General features: G+C 47.2%; 1 long non-coding RNA gene across 1 annotated transcript; it reads right to left on the bottom strand.

Annotated features, from left to right (window-relative positions):
- Positions 1 to 1,480: 1,480 nt before the first annotated feature.
- Positions 1,481 to 4,819, bottom strand: LOC310747477. Its single transcript, XR_014540924.1, has 3 exons — positions 4,437 to 4,819; positions 3,397 to 3,520; positions 1,481 to 2,783 (listed from the first exon to the last, which is right to left on the bottom strand). It is a non-coding gene; the product is annotated as an uncharacterized lncRNA (long non-coding RNA).
- Positions 4,820 to 9,908: the final 5,089 nt, after the last annotated feature.

The following is a 9,908-nucleotide window of genomic DNA, read 5'->3' as shown; positions in this document are numbered from 1 at the left end:
GTTTTTGCTTTGGAAGAGAAATGAAAGCCTCATTTCCATCTCCCTCGTCCCTCACCCTTTTGCTTTAGGGACAGAGTGATAAACCAGTGCAAGTGGCTGCCTGAAATTGAAAGTGGGTTTTCCATTTTCTTGCCTCCAGCTTTAATCCTTCCTGCATAAGTCCTAGACTTAGAGCCCAGCAGACAAAGCCCTTTCTCCAAAGCATGACCCCACACCCCAGAGGGCAACTTAAGAAATGCCCATTTAAAAGCTAATACCTGCCAGGGAGTTGGGCAAAATCAAATGGTCCAAGATACCTACATGACAGACTTCGTAACTCCTTTGAAGTTGGGACAAAGTATGTTTTGGTGCCTCTCACTTTGCATTGCTATAAGCCATGCCAAGAAACTAAGGTAAATTTGGGCAGGTCTATAGGTAACCCCTACCAGTCATACCCAGAGGTTTCCCCACCGAAGTGTGGTATTTCACTTTGCTAGCCACTATTGAACACTGAGCTAGATTTGATTGTTGCTCTAAGCAGCACTAAAAGCCCTAAGGATTTCTCTTTTTACCCTAAAGGCTGGATTCTCATTATTATGAGTTGCCCTAGTATGATAAATCATGCCAAATGAGAGTGGAGGAGGAAGTAGGCCATTGATGCTGCTTGTAGCCTGGTTGCTTATGGCAAGGGACCCGTCCATAATCCGCTTTCAAACCAGTAGTTGTCAGTCTTCGACACCTCTGCCACAAACACTTCCTAATGTTGAGAAAGTACACAGAAGGGGCAGACATCTCCAAATCCTGTACCGTCCTGGTATATTATAAAACTAGATTGGCAGTGTGGAATTGTTGTCATTGGGGAAATCCCCTGGCTATCACCAGCCTGAGATCTCTGATTCTGGAGTTTTGTTTCGCATCCCTTCCAACTCCTTAACGTAAGGTTACCAGGTTTTTTTTCAATGAATCTGGAGACACTTTTCCTCTTCAATGGATTTTGTATGGGGGCTGATTTGTAAATCTGGGGACTGTCCCCGGGAAACGGGGACATCTGGTAACCCTACCTTAACACCATAGGCTGTTTGGGCTTTGGTAGAATCTGGGGGAAAGTGATAAAAGATGTGGCATTACAGCAAAAACCAGCCAGGCCAGGACTACTACCAGGTTGCACCCTTATTTTTCTCCATTCTCACTTCAAAAGCCACATCTTGTTCATTGCAATCCCTTGGAAATCTCACTAAATACTGAATGGCCATGATTACATAAGTGACATATATATTATTTGGTTTATACTCCTTGTATTTTCACAAAAGTTCTCCATTGCAGCAATTTTTTAATCTCTGTGATAAGAATAGGATGGAAGAGGTAGGTAAAATTGAAAGTTTCTTGTCTGTGAAGTTTGCTTTTTACTTTTCTGCTTCCTAGTAGTCTAAATGTTTGGTGCTGTCTCTTTCCAACCAGAAGGGAGCAAAGAATCTGGAGTGACAATGACTGGAATCCAAAATCTCTTTTAAAACCACTTTAATAAGAATGAACTTTTCTTTCCACTGCCAGGCCACAAATTTAGAGATTTTATCATGTTCTAGGAGATGATGCAGGGATCAGTTTTGCAGAAATGAGTGCAACTGCCAAATGCTATATCCTAGGTTACTTTTATTTTTTATACATAAAAACAAACAAAAAAACCTACCTACATGCCTGGTTCAGTTTGGACTGAGGCTCAGGTCTGAAACATGAAGTACTGGAAAAGTGTAGTAGTCCTTACTCTTGCCTTTTATACTCCACAGTCTACAAATTCACAAATTGAATTGGGTGGCAAAAGCTTTTAGGAAATCAGGAATCCTGCAGTTTTCAATCTAATTTGGGATTGTGTCTCCCAGCTTTTTAAAATGGTTTTATTTTTATATTTTTAAGACACAAAGATACATGATCTCTTTGGGGTGGTACAGAATTATCCAGAAGACTGAGATGGATCTCTAATGTCCAATCTTCTTGATGAGCTGTTTTGTATGATTTTTTTTAAAAAACTGGTAGATCAATAAAGGTTCCCAATTGTCCAAAAAACAGAATCCCTGTAGTAGTTTATAGCAAGTGATTTTTACTGTTAACTGACCTTTGTCAAATGGGAGCTAGTCCTTCAGAGTAGGCAAACTGACTCTTCCCATATTTTGTAATCAGAATATGCACTGTAACATGTAGGTTATTTAGTAAATATTGCTTTCATAATATGTTGCCAAAATATTCCCAATAACATAATTTCTGGTCTCAAAAGTAATACTTGTGAAAAAAGTTACAGCAAGAGGTTTCCAAATGATAGCTGTCATTGGAAAGTAGTTATCACATATAGGAATGCTGCGGGTTTTTTAAATTGCCATGCGAACATCCCGAAGCTGCTAATACTACAGTCCTAATTCAATGGGACTTACTCCCAAGTAAGTATTGCATCTTAAACTGTACATCCTCTTTAAACTCAGTGGTGTTGATAACAAAAGATAAAAATTATTTCTGGGTTGAATATCCACTGAGATTTCTAGACCCCCAACACAGATTTCAACCTAGTCCCAAGTTAGGTCTATTGATTTAACTGACCTTGTTCTATGTGTGACTAAAATTGGATACCATCCTATGACAATTTATTGTATAGTGAAAATGAATTTATAAACCCTTGGTAAAAACCTTCTGAGGTGTTGTCCTCATAATACATCCTCAGGAGTTCTTCTACATATGTTTCCATTTGTTCCTTCAGAACTGGATGTCATTCATGGAATGTGTGGCTTTTTCCCTTTTATGATGAAAATAAAAGTTATCTGAAAGAAACATGTCACAGATGAAGGCATTTTAATGAATTGTTTTAAGAACAGAAGCTAGTTCCAGAACACAATCAGCAAAGCTTGCACTTGTGTCTGCAACAAGCAGAGCTACGTACAGCAGTGATAGAGAACTAATGCTTTAGGTCACGCTAGACCTATAAAGGTAAAGGGACCCCTGACCATTAGATCCAGTCGTGGCCGACTGGGGTTGCAACGCTCATCTCGCTTTATTGGCTGAGGGAGCCGGCGTACAGCTTCCGGGTCATGTGGCCAGCATGACTAAGCCGCTTCTGGCAAACCAGAGCAGAGCACGGAAACGCCGTTTACCTTCCCTCCGGAGTGGTACCTATTTATCTACTTGCACTTTGATATGCTTTCGAACTGCTAGGTGGGCAGGAGCAGGGACCGAGCAACAGGAGCTCACCCTGTCGCGGGGATTCGAACCACCAACCTTCTGATCAGCAAGTCCTAGGCTCTGTGGTTTAACCCACAGCGCCACCCACGTCCCTCATGCTAGACCTATAGTTTGACTTAAATGTAAGGCAACATTGTATGGTTATCAGTTTAGATTTAACTGTTTTTTTTAAATAGCACACACACACAAACTTACCAAGCTGCACTCCAATCTAGAAGTCCAAAACTTCCATGGGTTCATGGAATATCTTGGGGGGGGGGGCGACGACGGACGGATGGACACATTCTCTCTCTCTTGTCATCACTTCTGACAGTGGGACCTACGGAAGCAGTTAACAAAAATGTTTTTTTTACAATTTAAAAATGACAAATACAGAGGAATCTTGGGCTGCAGGTTAGCTATTCCTGCTACACAGAATAGTGGTTTAAATAAATTAAAAGTTGCCATATATTCACAATAACAAATTGGCTTGATCAAAGATGCTAGTACTCAATATAGCTACAATTTTGCTAAAAATCCCTGTGTGTTTAGGACTGCAGCATTAACTTGGTTTATCCTCAGAATAAGTGGGAGGGTGTCCTAGCTAGCCGTTAGTATTTGTTTTTTCCACTGCAGCCAATTAGTCAATGGCAGAGGTAGGACTGGAATATAGGCCTCTCGCATATTAAGTCAAGTAGACATTGCATTATATAGTCTGTCTCTGTCCCCATTGTTTTATGTTTGTTGGACAGGCCCAATCCTGAACCATCTATCTAGAACGGAAGTGAAGAAGAGCAAATATTTGTAAGCGTCATCCCCTTATTTTATTTAGAAATTAACTATGACTTACAGTTATCAAAGCAATAAATACGGTAATAAAAAACATAATTAAGAGCAGGTAAAAATGAGTTTATAAGCAGGTAGCTGAAGGCTTTAGCATGAACCTAAAATGCTTATTCAAAAGTAACATTCATTAGGTTCAATAGGGTTTACTGCCAACTGTGTGTGTAGGATTATAGCCTCGACCACATGAACATGAAAAGGTCTATACTACATCTAAAATGAAAATACTGGTTTTGAAATAACTTTCATATTTGCTTTAAATGCCAATGTGTTTTTTCCCCTTCCTTTGCCAAGTTAGCCAGGCCCACTTTCGCACCTAACGTCAAAATTTGGAATTTGTTCCTTTTGGAGAAATCATGATTTCAAACTCAAAACTCATTGAAGCTCTGGAGTTCCCAATGCAGATTTATCACCTGTAAAATCAGCGCACTAGAAGTTTTGAAATGAGCTCGAAATGTTGTCAACTACGTCTTGTCAACCTCGTTTCGCGCGACGGTGCGAGCACCCTCCCACGTAAACAATATTCATTGAAACTTTCCTGACTTTCAAAGTCGCGTCCGAAGTATCTGCGAGTAGTCCTAGGGGAAGTGCATGTTTTCACGAGCCAAAGCTGCCTCTTCCCATTCATAAGCGCGATGTGCATCTTGTTTGGAGCACCTTCGAATAGTCGCGCCAGCCCGCCCAGCGAACAATTGGAAGAATTTTTGAGGAAAGACAAATCGAGTCCTCCCTCCCTCCGTCCGAAAGAGAGAGGGAGACTCCAACCCCCAGCATCCCCCAGGACTCCATTTCCCAGCATGCCCTTCACTCGCGATGGCCTTTCCCTCGCCCCGCGGGCTCGCAGTCCCACATCCCGCTCTATCTGATTGTGAGGGAGAAGAGCGCCGTCTTCCGCAATTCTTCTGGCCCGCGGCCTCTCGCCGGGACGCCGTCCTCCCGCGCGACGCGCCTGTGAGACACTTTGGGTCTGAGTTTCTTTTCTCTTTCTCCACGCACGCACACCCTCCTTCGCGTTACCCGAGCTCTCGCGAGACTTAAGCGCCGAGGCCGGCGGGTGGAGGGAGCGGTGGGAGGAGGGAGGGGCTGGCCCTGGCGCTTGGTGGTGGCGGCCGCCATTTTGCCGCGGCGGGTCGGGTCTGGCTCGGCGGGGCCTGGTTAGGGATCAGCATCCGGGTGGGAGGGGTGGGCGACGTGCCGAGGAGCACCGGCGAAGGCCGCGCAAAGGGAGAAGTCGCGCGGGAGAGGCCTGGGGGCCGCGGATGGCGGCGGATTCTCTCCGGCCGAGGCGGCGGCGCTGGGGCTGAGGCGGCAGCAGGAGGAGGCGGGGCAGGAGGCGCCTCCCCTCCCTCCTCACTCCTCCCCCCTCCCACCCAGGTAAGATGGCGGACCGGCCGGGGCTCTACTCCGCTCGCTCACACCCACCTCCCTGGAAGGGTGCAAGTCTCTGCTTCGAGTCGGGAGGGAAAAGTGAGGAAACAGATAAGAGCGCGCGCGTGTGCCTGGTTGCCGGTGGTCGCGCGCGCGCGGCCTTTTACCTCCCCCGTCCCTTCCTCTCTCCCGTCGGTCATTTCGCTCCCCTGCCTATAGAGGGCGCACTAATGGAGTGTGGCGGGGCGGGAAATAAGAGAAAGGAGCCAATGTGGGAGCCGCACGCGCTTACCCAGCCAACGGCCGCTCTCAATCCTGGCCTATTATTACTTCACCTATCGCCCTCCTCCCCCCCCCCCGTCACCTCGTTTACTCGCGCGCCGCGAAACCGACCAACCAACGGCCGCCTACTCCTCAGCGGGTGGGGGAGGGGCGAGCGGGGATTCTCGGGGGACTAGGGAGGGAGGGCGAGGGAGGGAGGGAGGGTTTTGGGGAAAACCGGGGCGGGGTCAAGGGGTCAAAGGGAAAAGGTGGGAGGGAAAGTGTGACAAAGGGGTTAAAGGGTGGGGGGAAATCAAAGGGCATCGAACTTGTGCTGAAAAAGAAAGAAACTAGGCGTCAGAGGGGGAATCGCTTGCGATTAGGGTGCAATGAATGAATAAATACAGGATTGCGGATACAAGGATTGATTTTTAGCGGGGCGCAAGGGTTCTGAGAAAGGGTGGCAAGTTCAAAGTGTATTAGGGTATCATCTGGGACTTGAGCAGTTGCACTGCTCTAGCGTTTGAGTGGCTAGTGATAATACTTGAAAAGTTGGGAGGGGGTTGCAGTTACTTAGCACCATCAAAGTTTTGCAAGAAACCAGACCAGAAATAAGTGAAAGGTTAATGTGGTCATGGAGCCTGAGGAGGGGCAGGCTAAAGCTCAGGATGATAGGAAGGGAGAGGAGGCTGTAGTGAATGAGGAGACCACAGTAGAAGGACCTCCCAATGAGGCAGAGAGAAAGATAACTGGATTGCTTCCAGAGACAGGTGTGGGACAGGGAGAGGCTAAAGACTCAGAGGCAGAAGAGGAGGCTGAAAAAGAACATGAAGCACCAACTACTGGAGAGTTGATGGAACCAGACCAGGATACATTTGGACCCTTAGCAGAACTGGATAGGGGGGTGGCTGAGGATGCACTGAAAAGAGAAGTGGCATTAGGAATGTCTGGGGAAGAGGCTGAGGAAATTATTGAACCAGATCTGAGAAAAGCAGAAGAGTTGGAGACAGTGATTCTTGAGGAATTTCAGCTTAAGAGTAATAGAGAGAAAGAAGAAGTTGAAGAGTCAAGAGAACCAAATCAGGAGGAAACCAGTGTTTTTGGGAGCCCAGATGAGAGGGAAGCTGAGGGGAAGACTGGAAAAGGAATGGATCAGCAGGAGACTCAGGAATTTATTCATGAGGAAGAAACACTGCTTGGAGAGGGTGAAATGGTTCTAGAAATGGGGGGAAATTGGACTGAGTTGGCAGGGCCGGACCACGGGAAAGAAGAGGATTTGGTAGAAGAGGACCGTGTAGATTCTGGAGAGAGGGTTGAAAAGGGAGATGAACAGGAAAAGTTGATGGAACTGGAAGAGAGGGAAGCTGAGGCAACTGTCAGGGAAGATGAGGCAGTGGGGGAGGCTGAAAAGATGCCAGAGTCGGTGGAGGTGGGAGAGAGTGACAAAGAAGGCGAATCAACAGATAATCATGGAGAAATGGAGGAGTTGTCAGGACTGGGTCAAGGGGAGATCCTAGAGGTCACTGGAAAGGAAGAGGATGTGGCACCTGCAATTGACTATGAGGAAACTGAGAAGGTGCCAGATGTAAATGAGAGAGAGCTAGAGGAAGTGACTGCAGAGGAAGATGCAATATTAGCAAGGGGTGAGGAGGAGTTGGTAGGACTAGGTCAGGGGGAAATTGAGGTGTTGACTGGAGAGGAGGAACCAGTTTTGGGTAAGAGGGAGGCGGAGATGACAGTTGGACCAGGTGAGGAGGGACTTGGTGAGGAAATTGAAAGGGAAGACAGGGTATCTGGAGTAGATCAGAGAGAGGCTGAAAGCATGATTGTGGAAGGAGATTTGGCATCATCAGAGGGTTGGGGGGAAGTTGAAGACTTGGTGAAGTCAAGCAGGGGAGAAGCAGAGGAGGTGGCACCATCAATGGATCAAGTTAAAGCTGAATTCCTACAAGAAGATCTGAGGGGGTCAGAGTTGGTGATTGCTGAGGAAGAGGCAGGTGCAGCTGAGGAGAAGGCTGAGCATTTGGTGGTGGCAAGTCAGGGAGAAGTTGAGGGTAAGACTGAAAAAGAAAGTATGGCATCAACACTGGATCAGGGATCACCAAGAATAGATGAAAAGCAGGCAGAAGAGGTGGCTGCAGAGAAAGATGTGGAATCAGTAGAAGATCAAAAGCAGGTTGAGGATTTGGCTGGGATAAGTCAGGGTGAGATTGGCAGTATGGCAGCCACAGTGGAGGAAGGGGAAGATAAGAGGGAGGCAGAGGTGGCAACTTCAAAGAGAGATGTAGCATTTATTGAGGGGGAGGGTTTGGTAGTGACAAGTCAGGTAGAGACTGAGGAGGTGACTGTCAAGGAGGATATGATACACGTGGCTCTTGATGTGGCTGAGCAAGTGATAGGAGCAGCTCAGAGGGAAACAGAAAAGATGAGTGCAGTGGGTCAGGAAGAAAGAAGGGAGGAGGCGGTGGGAGCACCAGTGAGAGTAGCTGGAGCACAAGAAGAAACTGGAGGCTTGGAGGAAGAACTTGTGCAAAGTCAGGAGATGGGGCCTGGAGAAGAGGTGAAACTAGGAACTAGTCAGGAGAAAGTTGGAGAGCTAGCAGAACCAGAACAAAGGGAGACAAAAGAGCAAGTAGGACTTGATCAGGGAGAAGCCAAGCAGTTGGGTTCAACTGAGAGGGTTACTAGGGAGGAATCTCGAGAAATAAGAGAGGCATTATTCAGCGATCGGAGTGATACTAAGGTGCTGGTGGAACCATTTCAGGGACCAGTAGTGGAGGTTACAAGTGTAGGTGAGATTGCGTTGACTGAGCAGCATCAAGGTACTATGGGAAGAAAGGTACCCTCTCAGGAGAAGACACTAGTTTGGAGCCCAGAAGTAGAAGAACAGTTGGGAGGACCAACTCAGGAGATGGCAGGCGTGCCTTCCAGGGAGGGGATATTGAGTCAAAGGGCAAAACCAAGTGAAGAAGATACCAGAGTCACCTGGTTGGCATCTGATACGAACCTGGCCCAAGGTCAAGTGGAACCAAGCCTGAAGGTGGCTGAATTGAATAAATCAGGTTCCTCAGTGCTGTCATCACATTTGTCACAGCGCACTGCCATAGGAAGTCAAGAGGAACGTCGCAAGTTGAAGGGGAAAATAATTTCAGGGTTGGCAGGATTACGGCAAGGGCCAATACTGGTACCACATCAAGGGGCAACACGCTCATGTGGATTCCGTCGTGGAGTGCTGGAGCACAGGGCTCCAGGGTTGATTGTGACCAGTTTAACAGCAATGGCTCAGCAGAAGGGAATGATTAAGGAGGCTCGTACGCAACTGGGAAAGGGTGAATTAGATCAGAGGGAGACACGATCAGCTGAATTGAGGTCTCGTGCAATTAGGGTTAAAGTAGGTGAGCCGGTGGTTATGATGGGGTACAGAATTGGACGGGAAGGGATGTCATGTTTCTCTGAGGCAGATAACAGGATAGAGAGCTTTCAGCAGCTTCCTGTGATGGAGGAGGCAGGAAAGGAATCTGATCAGACCCCAGCAGAACCACCGAGGCAGGAACAGATAGTTAAGGAGTTGGAGATATTGGCCAAGGATGTTGATGACAGAGCAAGGCAACATCCAGAAGGAATGTACTTGCCATGGCTTGGTAGGCCACTGACACAAGATTATTCGACAATACGACCAGGTTCTGGTTGGACTGCAGGCCTTGGGTCTGGGCATGGACTTGCTTTAGGGCCATTGCGGGCTGGAATAAAAGAACGAATAAACATGATGGTGACAGGTCAGGGAGCAGTAAAGTCAGCAGGACCAAGTCCTGAGCCACCAGTGTCTGGGATGGGAAGAAGGGTGTATGGGCTTACAAGCCAATCAGCCAACGTACACTGGCTGAAGGACGTGTTGGGATCTAAGCAGACAGTGTCTCGACTCTCTGTAACAGTTCGTGGCTCAAAAGCAGACAGTCCTGACTCTATGGCAGAGAGACGAAGTCCAGGCCTGTTAACAGGAAAGCAAGAGTTGAAAGATTGGCGGGATGGGGTAATGGGAATTGCAATTAAAAGGTACAATGCCATGAGGCGGGCAATGTGGGGCGAAGGCCCAACTGGTTTGCATGTGAAGGGAGTGAAGGTGGCTGAAAGTCCCATTGATACTATTCCATTGAGTTCTGTTAAGACTAGTTCCATTCTGGGGCAGGTTGAACAGAGGGCGCTGAGGCTGGCACAGCATGTGGAGGGTGAGGCTGTGTCAGGATTGGAAGTAGAAG

This window comes from Podarcis filfolensis, assembly GCF_964270895.1.
Source record: "Podarcis filfolensis genome assembly, chromosome: 13".
In the NCBI taxonomy this organism is placed as follows: Eukaryota; Metazoa; Chordata; class Lepidosauria; order Squamata; family Lacertidae; genus Podarcis; species Podarcis filfolensis.
Note: the sequence above shows the minus strand (reverse complement) of the source record. Positions and strands in the feature narration are given on the sequence as shown.